At 39.8% G+C, this 17,896-nt stretch overlaps 1 protein-coding gene across 5 annotated transcripts in view; it reads right to left on the bottom strand.

The window, feature by feature from the left end:
- The window catches only part of LYPD6B (LY6/PLAUR domain containing 6B), a 178,496-nt gene that overhangs the window by 14,251 nt on the left and 146,349 nt on the right, over window positions 1-17,896 (bottom strand). For 2 of the 5 annotated variants that reach the window (XM_086718551.1, XM_086718547.1), the window contains exon 3: window positions 12,126-12,195. The exons of 1 other annotated variant lie outside the window; for it this stretch is intronic. The gene's annotated coding sequence lies outside the window, so the exon portion shown is untranslated. Of the gene's footprint in view, window positions 1-460; window positions 522-12,125; window positions 12,196-13,530; window positions 13,576-17,896 lie in introns of those variants that run through there. 2 more of the 5 variants (XM_086718549.1, XM_086718548.1) reach the window with 2 other exon arrangements.

Genomic DNA, 17,896 nt, shown 5'->3' with positions numbered 1-17,896 from the left:
CCCTGTTGTAGTTCCCTTCCTTGCAGGGGGACTGGGGTTTCAATTGCTAACCTGCCTGGGCATCGAGAGCCCAGCTCCTACGCTGCAGCTTCTACCTTCTCTAACAGGTGTTCTATTTCTGGTACACAAAAAGTTCTTTTGTCCTCCTAAGTTTAAATATGGATTTCCTTAGAGATATTTAATCTAGCTTTTTTAAGTGCCGGAAGCAAAATACAAGAGAGAATTTTACCTTATACCCACCCAATCCATTATCATCCTCTGAAAATACAAAATACCCACAGAGTACCATGGACTTTATTCTTAACAACATTCACTAGGAAAAAGTAGGATCATGATTCAACCACTCATACCAGCTTATCCAAATCTTGAAAATATTAGGATGATAAATCTTGCATTTATACCAGGCATTCTGCTAAGCACTCAGAAAACAATAAATAAGAGATACAATGTCTGTACTCACATACATTACTGGGGCCAAAAACTCAATTTGAGATGTGTCTGCCAAGGGTTAATACAATCATCTTAGAGAGGAGAAAAAACAATGAGCTTTAGATTCAGAAAGGGCACCCAGAATAAAATTCTGGTTCTCCTTTTTGTTTTACAGGATCAGCATTTTTTAAAAGTTGTTGTTTAAATTCCAGTTAGGTAACATACAACATAATATTAGTTTCAGCTGTACAACATAGTGATTCAACACTTCCATACAACACCCAGTGCTCATCACACCATCATCTATTTCACCCATACTTCACCTACCTCCATGCTGGTAACCATCAATTTGTTCTCTATAGTTAAGAGTCTGTTTCTTGGTTTATCTCTTTCCACCCCCACCTTCCCCCCGCTTTGTTCATTTGTTTTGTTTGTTAAATGCCACATATGAGTGAAATTATATGCTATTTGTCTTTCTCTTATTTCAGTTAGCATAATACTCTCTTGCTCCATCTATGCCATTGCAAATGGCAAGATTTCATTCTTTTTTATGCCTGAGTAATATTCCTGTGTGTATGTATACAAAGAAGGAGATATAGAGATATATATGTATACACGTATATATATATACACACACACACATACACACCCCTCCAATCTTTATCCATTCATCAGTTGATGGACATGGAGGCTGTTGCTGTAATTTGGCTATTGTTGATAATGCTGCTATAAACACCAGTGTGCATGTATCCCTTCAAATCAGTATTTTTGTATCCTTTGGGTAAACACCTAATAGTGCAATTGCTGGATTGTAGGGGAGTTCCATTTTTAACTTTTTGAGGAAGCTCCATACTGTTTTCCGGAGTGGCTGTACCAGTTTGCACTCACACCAACAGTGCAAGAAGTTTCTCCTTTCTCCACATCCTTGCCAATACTTGTTGTTTCTTGTATTGTGGATTTTAGCCATTATGATAGGCGTGAGGTGATACCTCACTGTAGTTTTGACTTGCATTTTCCTAATGCTGAGTGACATTGAGCATCTTTCCATGTGTCTGTTGGCCATCTGTATAGTCTTCTTTGAAAAAAATGTCTACTCATGTCTTTGGTCCATTTTTAAGCTGGATTATTTGTTTTTGGGTGTTGAGTTTTATAAATTCTTTATAGATTTTGGATACTAACCCTTTATCAGATATGTCATTTGCAAATATCTTCTCCCATTCCACAGGCTGCCTTCTAGTTTTGTTGACTGTTCCCTTCACTGTGCAGAAGCTTTTTATTTTGATGTGTTTTTTTTTTTTTTTGAAGTTTGCTTTTGTTTCCCTTGCCTCAGGAGACACATCTAGAAAGAAGGTGCTACAGCTGATGTCAAAGAAGTTGCCTGCGTTCTCATCTAGTATTTTTATGCTTTCAGGTCTCACATTTAGGTCGTTAATCCATTTTGAACTTATTTTTGTGTATAGTGTAAGAACATGGTCCAGTTTTCCCAACACCATTCGCTGAAGAGACTCTTTTTCCCATTGGATATCCTTTCCTATCCAATGGGAAAAAGAGTCTCTTCAGCAAATGGTGTTGGGAAAACTGGACCATGTTCTTACACTATAATCTTACACTATAATCTTTCCTGCTTTGCCAAAGATTAATTGACCATATAGCTGTGGGTTCATTTCTGGGTTTTCTATTTAGTTCCATTGATCTATGTTTCTATTTTTACACCAGTACCATACCACTTTGATTAGTACAGCTTTGTATTATAACTTAAAGTCTCAACTGTGATGCCTCCAGTTTGCTTTTCTTTTTCAAGGTTGCTTTGGTTATTTGGGGTCTTCTGTGCTTCCACACAAATTTTAGGATTGTCTTTTCTAGCTCTGTGAAAAATGCTGATGGTATTTTGATAGGATTTGGATAGGTATTTTGATAGGATTGTATTCAATGTGTACATTGTTTTGGGTAGTACAGACATTTTAACAGTATTTGTTCTTCCAATCCATGAGCATGGAATGTCTTTTCATTTCTTAGTGTCATCTTCAATTTCTTATGAAAACTACAAATTGTTTCTACATTTACTAGCCACGTAACCCCATTTGTCAATAAGATAAGTGAGGCTTAGAGCCATGTAGATAAATTTCTTAAGCTGTTGTGGGGATTGGGTATAATTACATAGGTAAAGTACCTTTCACTTAGATGGCATTAAAGAAATGTTAAGTGTCTGCTTCCCCTCATGTATCTTCCTTCCCAGTTCTTCAGATATCATTAGCAGGAGAACAGAGATAAGATCAAGAGATATAACTGTCCAACTCCATTCCATACTAGCTGGACCAAATCTGGCAAATAGTGTTGAGTTCTATGCACTAATTTCTAAAGGGGATTCAGGAATTATCTTTCTTGCAACCAAATGAAAAGTTGGAATGAATGACTGACAAGGTTCTTTCCCCTTCTAGGATTTTGATTTCTATGGAAGGATATTAATGAAGAATTTCAGTTATACCATAAAAAGTCATATGTAATACAGTATTCCTATATTTCAGATCCCTGCTATAATGTTTACAAGGATAACTTTAAAAATCTCATCATAGGATCAAAACTTCACAGAAACGAATATTTCATTTCTAAGCATAAGGCTGTACATTTTGTAGTGCTAAAGATGTTTTTTTCTACTACATACAACCTGATAAAATAATATCTAAAAACAGTGCTAATATTAAAATGTTATTATGGAAATCAACCTTAAAGCTAATCATGACTTAATACGGGGCAATAAGTGTTCAATGGGTAAAAAATAGTCTAATCAATTTTAAAGGCAACTTTCTAAATGTGATTCAAATGTTAAGAAAAAAACTTAAAAAAACCTTCCCAAGTAATAGCTTTTCAGCTGCATTTTTGACAAAGACACAAGTTTACATCTTTTTTGAGAAGGCTTTGATGACACTAGAGGAGAAGGTTAAGAACTCCACATGAACAAGATTAAAAAGCTTAGATGATTGGGAATTGGAAAATGTACTCCTTTTAAAAAGAATCCAGATGGGTTTGCCATGTATTATTGAACTATTTAGACAAATGGTAGGAACCTAATAAGTATATGCTAACTGATTAAATTTGAGAGCATCCTTCACATAGGTGAAATAATTGTTGCCCAGTTTGTATCCACAAACGATTTTTAGGAGGCTTATGCCAAGTCATTTCGACATTAAGGCCCTCAAAATACAGAGTAAAAACCCTGAGAGAGGAAAGATCTGAACCACTAAACGTCCATGCATGGTGTTCCTCTGCTGTGCATTACATTTCACTTTGTACCTTTCAGGCGTTAAGGGAGATGCATATGGGACACATATTCTCATTATTTGATAAAAGGAAACTCTTCCTGGTATTTAATTCTCAAACTAATGGGCGCTATGTGTTATACAGAGAGCACCAAACAACATATGGATAATGCCTGAAATTTGTTTCAAAGAGCTGCAGAGGCATCCTTCAATTGGCCATTTCTTAAAAAAAAAAAAAAGCCAAGGGCATATATTAATTCTATAGAGGTATTTCTGCTATCAGGGAGGTAAATGAGAGAGATTATTTTCTTTTCCATGGAAGCAGGGGGTCTTTAAATTTGAGAGAAAGATACAAGTGGACTGAAGTTCTGCAGGAAAGCTGTGGGCGCACAGGTGTTTGGTACTGTTAACGAGCAATTCCACTGGCAGAACTACATAGACATAAACCAAGCAGCAACAAAGGCTGGGCATGGAAGACATTGTTTTTATGTTCCATATCCTTGCTTGCTTTGCCGAACCCATTTCTTTTAATAACCAATCAAAGCTCTCATAATAGAAATCTAGGCTGGAATGTCCAACAGCTGGCTAAGAATCCATTATTCTACATTTGTTGAGTGCAGGAATGTTTCATGCGGAGCATGCATTCTCTAATATGTGGCATACACAACTCAACTGAGAAAATTTAGCTTTCAGGGTCAGCATACAGGCAATGGCTAGGACTTTTGACTTCATTTAGTCTCAGCTGACATAAAAAAGGGACCATAAAAATAAAGCGTTCATACAGATGTCCTTCTCATTTGAACCTCTCTGTATAAATTCTAACATAAGAGAATGTCTATACTAAAACAGAAATCTTCGGCAATAAATTCATTTGGATATGTGTGCATGCATATATGCACACCCACATACATACGTGTACGTATGTGCTTCTACACAAACATAGATCTATTTTATTGAATGACTTGACTGTTTAAGTGCTAATTATGTGCCAGGTTGTAAAAGTGTCCCTAGAACTCTGTATAAAAGACTGTATTGCCAATCATGTCAGCTGTTTCCAGGACCCATATTGTTATCTTTCAGTTGGGAGATCTTCAGGATATAGAATTGTTACTATACATTTGGCTTGTCATCTTTCTTCTGTGCTAGGGCTTAATGTCACTGACCATTGTTTATAGAGCTCCCACTAGCTCAACTTTATTCTCAATTCTACAGCTAAAAATATATCACACAAGTAAAGGACATGTTCGTGGGTTTCATTCTGAAAACAGGAGGGCATTTTAAAAAAACAACAATAAACTATGTGCTTTGGCAAAGGACTATCATGCTGACTTTTGCATAGTCACAAAATTCAGGACAGATTATTCAAAGAACTCTCTGGAAGCTGACAAGCTTATAAAAGCAATCCTAATAAAAAATTTCTGCATTCTGCATATATAACAAAGTTACAGCATGTCACTTGCTCTATAAATTGTCACTATTACCGCTTGGAGCAGAAGGAAATGTACATATATAAAGATATATATGTGCATAATTTCATATTCCCAGAGGAAACTGAAAAATTATGTGCATTAAATAGTGTTTTAATTGCAACAAGAAAAACTGCATTTAAGCAGTGGTTCATAATCCCACAGGGATAAAGTCAAGTGTAAATGCTGTCTAGTATAATGGGGGAAGAATGGCCTTTGTAGGCACGCAGGCCTGGGTGCAAGTTCTGATTCTGTCACTTGTTTGATCTACTCTAACAAACCCCTCTATTTCTCTGAGACTCTGTTTCCCTATCAGTAAAATAGAGATATTAAATATCTGTTTTGCAGAAAGTCATGAAAATTGAAGGAAAAGAAATAAGTCCCTACCCATTGCTGTTTTTGTCAAATTATTAAATCAGTTGGAAAGCTAAAAGTAGAAATTTAAGGTTGGTTCTTCTATGGATTACACACTGGAAAATATTAAGATCATGCAACACCTACTCAACACTGAAATTCAATACACGTTTTACAAATATCAAATTCTATGATTGTCTGAGCATATATGAGAGAAGTTTGTAAAATTCCCCTGAAGAACAATTTTAGGAAAACTACCCTAGAACACACGTGGCACAATGGGCCTAAGTTGAGCATTTATCTGTTTTCTGATAAATCTGTATTCTTTGTGCTTACATAAGATGCAATGGTTCTTACAAAGTCTGCTGTAAAAAGCAACAAGTTCTGTGCTCTCACATGCATCCTTACCCATACTGACAACTCCTCTTTAAAGGCCTAGTTCCAATATTTCTCATTCATTTAACCTTACCGTGTCTGTTCCAGCCCATGGGTTAGACTCTACTCTGAAAAAAGCTTGGGTTTGTCTGGGGACATAAGACCATATCCTTTCTTGCTTAGCACTGGGTTGGGCACAACGAGTTTTAGTCCTTACTTGTAAATAAGCTAAAAGTTTCTAAAGGTCTCACACAACTGTAGGCATTACCAATAAAAATAAATTGAAAAAAGAAAAAAAAGGGGTGTCTGGGTGGCTCAGTGGGTTAAGCGTCCGACTTCAGTTCAGGTCATGATCTCACGGTTCGTGAGTCTGAGCTGCACGTTGGGTTCTGTGCTGACAGCTCAGCCTGGAGCAGGTTTCAGATTCTGTGTCTCCCTCTCTCTCTGCACTGCACCCCCCCCCCCCACTAGTGCTCTGTCTCTCAGAAATAAACATTAAAAATTTTTTAAAAAGTTTTCATTTTCTCTACCAATAGAACTTCCATTTAAATTGTTTGTGTAGATTTTAGGTTAACCATGTGGAGATTGTAAGAACTCTATTTTCAGCAACTGAAGGTCTACTCAACTACAACCTAGTCTATTTACATGTTGTTCAACACACACTATGTCAGGCTTTAAAAACGCTATGACCATCTTCCCAAGCTATCCTCACAGGATGGAAGGGAAGTGAACCCTGCCGGGTTTCACCTTTTGCCCCTTGAGGCCCAACCTCCATCCCTCTCCATGCTGCTCTGTGCCTTGGGAAGCCAAGTTATGAAGACCACTCATAGTTTTTTTTTTTTGTTCCCATGGGCTTCTAATTTGGTTTGGGTAATGGCAGAAACTGGGAGGTTGGAGAATGGGAAGAGACTGAGACTGGGGTACCTGTTCCCTGACTCACTCCCTGCCTGGTTATTAGCACATCCCTCAGTTCCTGTCAGGTGGCCAACTCCAGAGCTACCTTCTCCTGGGTTCTGACAGCCATTCTCTCTCCTTGTCCTATAAGCCTACATAACAGAAATAACTCTTCTCTGTTGCTAACTCTGGCGTCTGGTACTATCTCCTGCTGGTTTTCCCAAAGCTAGCCATACCATTATAAATAACCTCCTATCAATTCACCAGACTGAATATACCTTTGAATGTGCCATCTGCCTGCCTGGTGTCTGACTGAGCCTTGAATCTAGTCTTAAAATACCAAGAGTCACTTTGGACCAAAGTATCATGGCTTATTGTTATAGCAGACTTAGAGTAGGAACAGCTGTAGTGAATAAACAGTACTGCTTTACTAGGAGAACATAAGAGCGAATATTACTGTTGGCTTATAGTAAAGCAACAATTGAATTTATGCTATAAACCAATCGAGGTAAGAACAAAGGCTTTCGAAAGAAAATGGGAATATTAAATAGATAAATCTAGCTGAAGAATATGTTATAATCTCATGCAAATATCACAAACCCATCAAAATTCAGCTTTTTCTGCTCCTACCATCACTGAAGAATATCATTAAACAAACAGAGGGATAGGGGCACTTGTGTGGCTCAGTCCGTTAAGCGTCCTCCTCTTGAGTTCAGCCCAGGTCATGTTCTCATGGTTTGCGGGCTCAAGCCTGGAGCTGTTAGCCCAGAGCCTCCTCGGGATTCTTTCTCTCTGCCCCTCCCCTGCTCAAGTGTGTGTACGCAGGCTCTCAGAAATGAATTTTTTTAAAAATTTAAAAAATAAGTAAGCAGAGGATAGGCAAAATTCTTGAACTTCAATCAAGAAGCTGCGAAAAAAGAACACACGTTGTTATGGACACAGCACTGAAGCCCACTGAAGCCTTAGTACATTCAGGTTTCAGTATAGTACCTCCTATTGCATTGTAGCACCTGTAAATATCTACACAGAAATGTAAGTGTACTTGAGTATAATAAATCCACTGTAAACTGGAATCCCATATTAATGTAACGGTGCTTTGCCCTATAGTCTCCTTCCTAAGATCTTACATTTTGAGAAACAACACTAATTTTTACGTGACTATGTTTTCTTGAAATGCCCCCTTTGGTTAGGCATCTGGTAACCTCTCATCTTCTGTGGTACCAAACCTTCCTACTGGAATAATGTTCCTGGTAGCCTCATTTTCCCAGAAAAGCCCTTTACTTCACCTCCCAAGGTTACTCATACCCACCTTTCTTAATTTTCTTTCCCCTCCTTCTCTTCCATTCCCTCCTACCCTCACTCAAGGACAACCGAAAGAGGGTGGAGGAAAAGTTCAGCTCAAAATGTACACGGAGATCTCATCCATATTCTGTACCAATTTCCAGACCATAAAACTCCTTACTGGCAGAGAAAGTGTTCTGTAATAATGCCTAAAATAGTCCCTTTTACCTTGTACTTAAAGCACACCTTGAATGTAGATTTTAAAACAGTGGCATGCAACAACAAAGTCAAAAAGGCCAAAAAAGGGAGTCTTTTCTAGTTCCCTTTTGTTAGTGGATTCAAAGACTCCCTTCACTGAAAGCATCTTAAGGGGAAGACTAGCTTAGGGATGTGGTAAGGATAGCACCTGAAAAGTGAAGAACTGAGTAAGCACCCATGACCCTACTTACTACTCAGTACGCCGGAACATGGAGCCCACCGTAATTGATGCTGAGCTCACACTATTGATGGCAGATGATTTCTAGTCCAGAGTTGCAGTTCTGGGCTTTTGTTCACCACTGTGGGTAATAACCACTCTAGCAGTAAGTACAGTGCCTGCATTTCAGGTTTATCACTCCTTGGTAACCTCCCCCCCGCCAATGCACACAGCACCCACTATGACTGCCTCATACTGTTCGCACAGGGCAGACAGCTAATAGGTGTTGAATAAATGCTTGACTAAGGTTGACTTCACACATTCATTCAATTTGCAAAGTCCATATCCTTGACGCTGAGGCAGACCGATTTCCACTTACCCTCTAGTGTCAGGGTTTGGGCAGCAGGCTGCTACCCCAAGTCATGGCTGTGCAGACTCAAATTAGCACACTATACCACATGACTGATTGTCAAAGAACTTTCCCATTGAAAACTAATTAATCTTCCCCATACATCCCTGTGAAAGGTAAGTTTTCTGTGCTCATCTGCAGGTTATAAAGAGGAAACTGGAGATGAGAAGGTCATGGGCTGTGCCAAAGGCTATTAAGGGTGTCTGCTGGGGAATGAAGTCATAAAGCAATGATCCAGGTTCAGTATCTATACCCACTCCAAACCTAGGCCTTTTCCCCATGTTTTGACCATCTTAACATTCTCTGGGCTTTAATGTGGGTATAGACAGAGTATAGCAGATATGTGCATTTCAAAGGGGGGAGAAATTATGATTTGACCCTACTAAATACTTTGGATATATTTCCAAGGAGAATTCATAGTAATGTTTTTATTTTTGAGAGAGAGTGCAAGTTGGGGAGGGGCAGAGAAAGAGACACACACAGAGTCCGAAGCAGGCTCCAAACTCTGAGCTGCCATCACAGAGCCCAATGCAGGGCCTGAACCTACAAACAGTGAGATCACGGCCTGAGCCAAAGTCAGATACCTAACCGACTGAGCTACCTAGGCGCCCCCCAAGGAGCACTCGTATTAGAAGTCCTCGCTCTCAGATCTTTTTCAGCAAAGATATCTTGTTAGGCAGATTTAGTACTGTCTCCTGGAAAGAAGGCTGAGAAGTATCATCTTCACTGCCCTTCCTGAGATATGCATGGGGGGCGGGGAAGGGGAGGGGGTTCACCCTTGCACCCACAGAGACACAAACCTATGCACAGACTACCCACAGAGTCCAGACCTGTGAACTGCCCAGAGCAGAATGACAGCATGGGCTGCTTGCCACACTTCACCCGGGCTGTTGCTCTGCGACAGATTTCAAGTCTCTGACCAGTTCCCCGGAGCATACATACAGCAAATATTTCCACCTTCTCTATTATCAGCCTTCCGACTTTGCCAAAGAGAACCAGGATTGGCTATTTAAAAGGGCAAAGCAAGCTTCAGCCACCAGAACCATGTCCTTTTTCCTTCGTGGGTTCCTCTTCCTCATCCCACCTTCTAGATGAGGACCTGCCCTGAGTTTCATGCTCTTATGTAATTACTATTTACCTTCCTATAGTATGTTAATAGTACTACTCTCCTTGGGGACCGCCTTCACTCGCACAATTCCCATTCCTTGTCAACTTCTAAATCAAGTCTATCCCTGACCTGAGGAGGTTGGATTACCAACTATAATTTTCTCCCATTTTTATAGAGCATGACTTGGAGTAGATGACTATCTCATTTAGGGAATAACTACTCTGGATAGACATTAAAACATTCTCTATTGCTATAGTAATTAAAACAGCATAGTATTTGCACATGAGTAGTTAGACAAATGGAACAGCAAATCCAGAAATACACTCAAATACACATGGGAATCTGTTATTATCTGTTATTATCCTAATTTATCTAATGTGCTTAAAATTTTCCATAATAAAATTTTCTTAAGGTACCAGAACAAAATATGAGTGACTTCCTTGGAGGGGGGAAAGGCCTTTCCATTTGTAATTCAAAACTCAGAAAGTATAAAATTAAAGTTTGATACGTTCAATTACATTAAATAAGTTACGTATGACCAAAAGATAGTATGAATCGAGAAACAAGTAACAACCTGGAAAAAAATTTTTTTTCAACTTACGTCACAGACAAAACAATGGATAATCTCACTAATATGGAAAGAGCTACTAGAAATCAATAAGAAAATTATCAGCAACCTAACAGAAAAATAAGCAAAGAACATTAACAGCCTTTTCATAGAAAAATAAACAAAATGGTCTTTAAACACCAGGAGAAAAGTTAAGCATCTTTTCAAATAGGAGAAATGAGAACCAAAAAGTATACTTTAAACTTTCAGATTTTGACTAGTCTCATATAAAAATGTATTCTAATTCTGTGTTTTAAGGAGACCATGGGAAACCAGTTATTTGCATACATTGATTGTGGAAAGATGACCCCTTAGAAGCAATTTGGTAACATTATTAAACTTTTAAATGTATTTACCCTTTACCCAAAATCTCACTTCTTGGAATTTCTTCAAAAGATGGCTTGTACACATGCACAATGATAACACTGTCATCAGAGTCATAGCAGCACTATAATAGCAAAGGATTGGAAACAATCTGTGTCCATCAAAAAGCGCGTGTGTGTGTGTGTGTGTGTGTGTGTGTGTGTGTGTGTGCATGTTTAAAACTCTGCATACACAATGGAATAGAACACAGCAAAGACGTTCCCTGTATGATGCTGTGAAAAAGCCCTAGGATACAGATTATATATACATATATATCTGAATGGAGAGAGATATAGAGATATGAATATCACGTTATTTTTGTGTGTTGGAGAGAAAACAATAAAAATTACTATATGGGGGCGCCTGGGTGGCTCAGTTCGTTAAGCATCAGACTCTTGATCTCAGCCCAGGTCATGATCTCATGGGTTTATGAGGTTGAGCCCCACGTCGGCCTCTGTGCTGACAGCATGGATCCTGTTTGGGATTCTCTGTCTCCCTTTCTCTCTGCCCCTCCCCTGCTCATGTGCTCGCCCTTGCGTGTGCACGCTCTCTCTCTCAAAAATAGATAAATAAACTTAAAGAATTACCATATGCATTTACTTATATATGCATAAATACACTCAGTAACAATATGCAGGAAACTAATAGGAGCGATGAACTGTAGGTGAAGGAACAGGGTAAAAAATAGTATAAGGGATGTCTGGGTGGTTCAGTCAGTTAAGTGCCCACCTTCGGCTTGGGTCATGATCTCACGGTTCATGGGTTTGAGACCCACACCGGGCTCTGCAAGTGCAGAGCCTGCTTCAGATCCTCTGTCTCCCTCTCTGTCCCTCCCCCACTCGAGCTGTCTAAAATAAATAAACATTAAAAAAATAGTAAGAGGGGGCAAAAGTAGGAAGAAGACTTCTCAGAGTATACCCCATTTTATTGGTTTGGTTTTTTTACCCACATAAATCATAAAAGACTCAAAATTTAAATTCAAACAAAGAATTCTTTTGGCTCTATAGTTTATGATTGAGTACCTACCATCTAGTTAAAGCTCAATAGTTCTACTGGACCAGGGGCTTGGAAAAGCCAAAGATGAGATGACACAAAATAGCATTTTTTATTTGGCTTTGAAGTGTATCATGTGATGGTAGGGATGTGGACATCAGAGAATTCACCAACCTGATTACATTTTACAGATTTCATCAGTAAAGTCTCCCCGAGACCTTAGTAAGAACACGGTCACAGTGATCTGTAAGAACAGAAAAAAGTAGGTAAGATAGATAAACATGTAGAAAGCACTGCCTTCCTACAGAAGAGAAACATGCTATCCATTTGAGTATGTTGTGGTTGTTGAGTATAAGCAACACATCTTCTGCACAATAGTCCAATAGGGGCTAATGTTTCCATCTCCAAAGTCCATTTCTATTTTGCCCCTACTCCAGACCCTAGATTCCGTGTTTAGAATGATTTAGCTAAACCATATGTAGAAGATAGTTACCCATCTTTAAGATTAAAAACATACAATTGCCATGAAAAGTACCTGACCCACACAAGATAACTAAATTATTAACATGATACATAATTTTGACAAACGCAAAACAAAATGTTTTTATACACTTATTAGCCCAGGTTGTTTGGCTGCCCGTAAGTGAACAATTTCTGTTAGGTTCCTTGAAATATTAGAAATAGGTCATCCCCATGACTCCGTTAGAGGTTCTGAGATTCCAGATTTCAGGCTTTCAAGTAGAAAAGAGGCAGCAGCCTGGGAACCCTTTCTCTTAGTCCCTAGCATCAAGTCTTCATGGTAAGAGGGGGCTATGACTCGCTTCCATAGGAAAGGAAGCAATGGTTCCTTGTGCACCTAAAGCAAGGGGCAGATTCCTGCTCTTTGGCTGAGTGACAAGCTAAATATTTTTCTATACCTGGTCTATTTCTCAGGATTTCCATTTCCTTACACGTAATCAAGCGTTAAAAGTTAGTGCAAGCATTGGACAAGTCATTTAACCTCCTTGTGCCTCAGTTTCCTCATTGTAAAAAGGAGATAAACAATAATGACCTCAAGTGAGTGACTTAATATGTCTCAAACACTTAGAATAATGTCTGGAAGATAGTATGAACTTACGAACTCAAATATTAGCTATCCACATGTAACATCTTAGAGGTGAGTTTGAAACTCTCTCTTTAGAGCCAGGGCTACCTCCTGAGAAGTTATAGAACACATCCCCTGCCACCATTTCCTTAGACCAATTAGCTGCACTACAAATGGAAATTACTTTCATAACTTAAGCTTTACTAGTGTTGAATGATTTACATAATCCTGTAGCTAGGAGGTCCCAGAACTGCATTCCTTTCTTTGGCAAATTTGTATACCTTCCTCCAAAGGCAGTATTTGTTCATCACGTCTGGTGTAAGAAATGACTTCAGGCTAGGGTTAGGTGGAGAATGCCAATCCCTTTCCCCTCCCTCTGTGCAAAAGCTTGAAACCCCAGGGACCAGAGGAAGACACTGCCCCCAGATAAGGGCAGAACCAAGTAGCCCATGGATGGTTGGTTCAGAAGAGACCCCCCAAGTGGGGCCTACTTACATATGAGAGAGAGGTATTGCACCTCTGAGCCTCTGCCCTCCATCACAAGGGGATACTAAATTGTCACACTCTGGAAGCAAATGGAAGAAGAGTATTTATCATCAGTAGTTTAAACGTGTGCTTCTCTCACTCTTACACAATCCAAACAGAACAGCAAAAGAACGGGGAATCCGCACCTAGGAAGAGACCATCTAGAATGTTACAAAAACGCTCCCCAAATCATTTGGTCTTAGGGAAAAAAATGGAATCAAACTCTGTGTCCCTGATGGGCAAAGGGAGAAGGAACATTTTCCTGACTAAAAGTTTCAAAAATACACCTTTGCCACACTTGAAATTTTCACCCATTATTTCCTTATAGTTATTTAAAATGCACATTAATTTCATCAATAACCTAACTTAAACACTCTAAATGGACTTACTACATTTATTTAGTTATTCAATCAATATTTATGGAGCACCTTGGTTCACAGCCATTGCATCAGTGCTTAAAATAAAGTTCCTTCTCTCAGAGAGCCGATTTTCCAGGGACTGGCTGGTTTTCTCCATGTGTCCCCCCGCAGGATGACTTCCTTTTCCAAGCTGACATCTGTTGAAGGCTATGGGTGTCAGGTACCTAACACCATTAGTTCATTTAGTTCTTACAACATCCCTGTAAGGTGGGCACTGTTGTCCTCCCCACTTGACAATGAATTTAAAGTTTAAAGAGAGGATAAGCAACTTGCTCAAGACTACAAAGTAAGTCATGGATAGAATTTAAATTGGGCTCCAATTCCAAACGCCTCCATTTCGGTCCCCACCCTAGAGTACTTTCAAAACTTCTCAAAGACAGCTTGCTATGATGGATTTCTGGTTTGAAATTGGTCTCCTTCTGCATTTTCCCTGTTTGGTATGCTAGGATTCTTCTCTTTTTCTGTACAATGCCTTTCTAGTATCTAGAAAACGATCATTTAAAAGCAAGGGTATCGGGGCGCCTGGGTGGCGCAGTCGGTTAAGCGTCCGACTTCAGCCAGGTCACGATCTCGCGGTCCGGGAGTTCGAGCCCCGCATCAGGCCGTCAGGCTCTGGGCTGATGGCTCAGAGCCTGGAGCCTGTTTCCGATTCTGTGTCTCCCTCTCTCTCTGCCCCTCCCCCGTTCATGCTCTGTCTCTCTCTGTCCCAAAAATAAATAAACGTTGAAAAAAAAAAAATTTTAAAAGCAAGGGTATCAAGTCATGGGACCATGGCAGAGCAGGCTAAGAAATAACAGCCAATTATACATAAATATTTAAATATATGCACTACACTCCACTTAGTGCATTATTCAGATTCTGGGCTAACACAAAAAGGTTTCCAGAACTTACCAGCTGCTTCCTTTGTGATCTCAATGATTCTCACCCAAACGAGACTCAAAGGACCCATTTTCCAAATCAGCTTCCTCGTATTTACACCTTGTCATTGATGTCATTCTCCTTTTCTGCCAACCCTAAACTGACTAGAGAGGAGACTTCGAATTCTCTCTCTCAAATTGTTTCCTTTCTCTTTCCCCAAACCTTGCATTTTTTTTCTTCCCCTAAAACTCCCTAAGCCCAAGGCATAGTCCAGTGAAGTGAGTGTGATTAAGCAAATTAAGAACCGGCCCAGGGAGCTGCTCTAATTGCTCTAATCAGGGGTACTTTCCTGGTCCTGCTCATGGGAGGCCTGGCCGGCCTAGAACATTCACTGTCTGTCTGTGGGTGGCATGTCAGCAGATGGCAATCACTGCTGCTATTTTTCCAGGTTAATATGAGATTAAGTTTGGGGCTTTGGACCCTAATTATTCTTCTCAGTGATTTCGTTTAATTGGTCTACCGAAAAACACTTGGCTAATCCCTGAATGCCACACAAGCCCATGCAGCCATTTGGACCAGGTGGTCAGATTCTTCAATGGGGAGAAGAACGTGGGCACAAAGGGAGGGGGTCCTATCTCCCTCTCTTACCAAATTCAAGCTCCCTGAAGGCAGGCCTAGTCTAGTCTTTCATCTCCAGCAATGGGCTTGGCACAGAGCAGGGCTCCAAATGTTTGCTGACTATTGTGAAATGAAGAAAGGAGATGTGAAAGGCACATTTTAAGGAGCATTTTATGAGACAACGGATTTAACAAGGGGGAAAAAAACTTGCACAGGGGATATGCACGTTATATACTACACTTAGAATGTAGAGAAGACATGGCCAGTACTCAGGACCTACTTTACAGCAACATCTGATTTCTGACCATTAACCCCAAATAGTTAAAGGTTCAAGTCTATATAAGAGATAGAGGTTGATATACAGAAGTATCAAACTGACATCAAATCAGGAGCTTCCGTGAGGAGAAAGCAGTGGCAAGAATAATCAATATTCCAATGAGCTTGATTTGGCTATGAAATCCTTCAAGGAAAATTCCAGAACCGCAGGAATCTAATAGCTAAATGAGGGCTACTAGGTGGTTGTATATTTAAATATTGCTACCCCTGCTTAGGCTTTTTGCTTAACTTTCTATAGCTTTTGGCAATAGTAGCTCATGAAGGACAGTTGGGAGAGCTGTCATAAGAATTCCTTTAGGCCTGGGTTCACTGGGCCCTGCAGGACAAATCTAAGAAAATGTGGCAATGTTCTGCAGCTGCAGCATGGTCACATAATGTATTCCTCACTTATCTGGCTTCCTTTCATGTGGGTAATTATGTTGAGTATTGGATTAGAAGTGTTATGTTTTGACTTAATCAATCCACATTTATTTTGGAGGTTTTTCTTAGCTGAGAAAGTAGTCATCAAATAAACTTTTAAAATGGAAAATTCATACATATATACACATATCTGCAGACAAAAATATATACACATTTAAAATTCATTTTAGTCATTTTTATTTCATTTTATTTTTTTATGCATTTAATAAGCATTCTTGAACACCTACTGTGCACCATATGAGGAACCAGAAATAAAAATTTAAGACATGGTCCATGCTCTAAAGTGGTTTGAAGAGAGTGATGAAGGCAGTCCGTGTACAAACAGCAAACATGCACCAGTTGCTATGGAAACAATGGATTATAGAGTGTTACTAACTCTACCACCATCACTTTTCTAAAATGCTAGTGATTCCTATAGCTTGTAGTAGGTAGGGAAGCATATTATTTATGCTGAAACCACGCAGGGAGGATGCCAGAAATAAGCAAATCTGAAAAGAACAGATCTAACACATTTAGTTTGGCCAAGTAGAGGAAATGCCTCAGGAAAAATGTTTCCTCTTAAAAAAAAAAAAAAAAAAAAAAAAAAAGCAGCCTGGGTGAGACTTTCCAAAGATATCCCCAGAATAAATGAAAGGGTGCACTTAGGTTTGCAGCCTATTATGTTGATGCTCTGTTTCCATATCCTAAACTAGGGATTGGATAGCCTGGTACTTTGAGGATTTCCAACACTTAATACCTCCCATGTCCCCAATTCTTGGCTCAGAAATTTCACCTGCCAGGGGCACCCGGGTTTTTCAGTCAGTTAAGAACCCAACTTCAGCTCAGGTCATGATCTCATGGTTCATGGGTTTGAGCCCCACGCCGGGCTGTGTGCTGACAGCTCAGAGCCTGGAGCCTGCTTCTGATTCTGTGTCTCCCCCTCTCTCTCTGCCCCTCCTGCACTCACGCTCTGTCTCTTGCTCTCTCTCAAAAATGAATAAACATTCAAAAAAGAAACAAAAAGAAATTTCACCAGCCAACAAGCTCATTTCTTCCAGAAGCATCAGGTACACACTAAGTCAAGTTTGGAGGCAGGGAAATCAAGTTTTACTGATCACCAGCTTACCCACTTCAAATTAAATCTCCAGTGTAGTGAAAGGTATCCCGCATTCTCCTGCCCCCTGAGAGTTTATACCAGCATGTTCACCTTATCTTCCTGAAGTTATTCCAGTTATTAAAAAAAAAATGGTATCTTCCCTGATGATTCAAAGTGAAGTAATTTTCACTTCCATGAAGAAGTATTCGCCCTCCACTTACTAAGACACTAACAGCACTCACTCTTCTATTTCGGAGACAGAGCCTCCTCAGTGAATCCTGGTGCAGTCTGACAGCCCAGGTGGCATCGTCACTCACTGGAACTTTCTCCTTATTCGTTGTGAGCATGCAGAGTTTTTTTTTTTTTAACGTTTTATTTTTGAGACAGAGACAGACAGAGCATGAGCAGGGGAGGGCAGAGAGAGGGGGAGACACAGAATCCGAAGCAGGCTCCAGGCTCCGAACTGTCAGAACAGAGTCCGACGCGGGGCTCGAACCCACAAACCGTGAGATCATGACCTGAGCCGAAGTCGGACGCTCAACTGACTGAGCCACCCAGGCGTCCCAAGCATGCCAAGTTTTTAAAAGGCTATGCTGACCAAGGACTGACT

This window comes from Puma concolor, chromosome C1 (assembly GCF_028749965.1).
Source record: "Puma concolor isolate L17-30 chromosome C1, mPumCon1.1.hap2, whole genome shotgun sequence".
In the NCBI taxonomy this organism is placed as follows: domain Eukaryota; kingdom Metazoa; phylum Chordata; class Mammalia; order Carnivora; family Felidae; genus Puma; species Puma concolor.
This window is presented reverse-complemented; position numbering and strand designations above follow the sequence as displayed.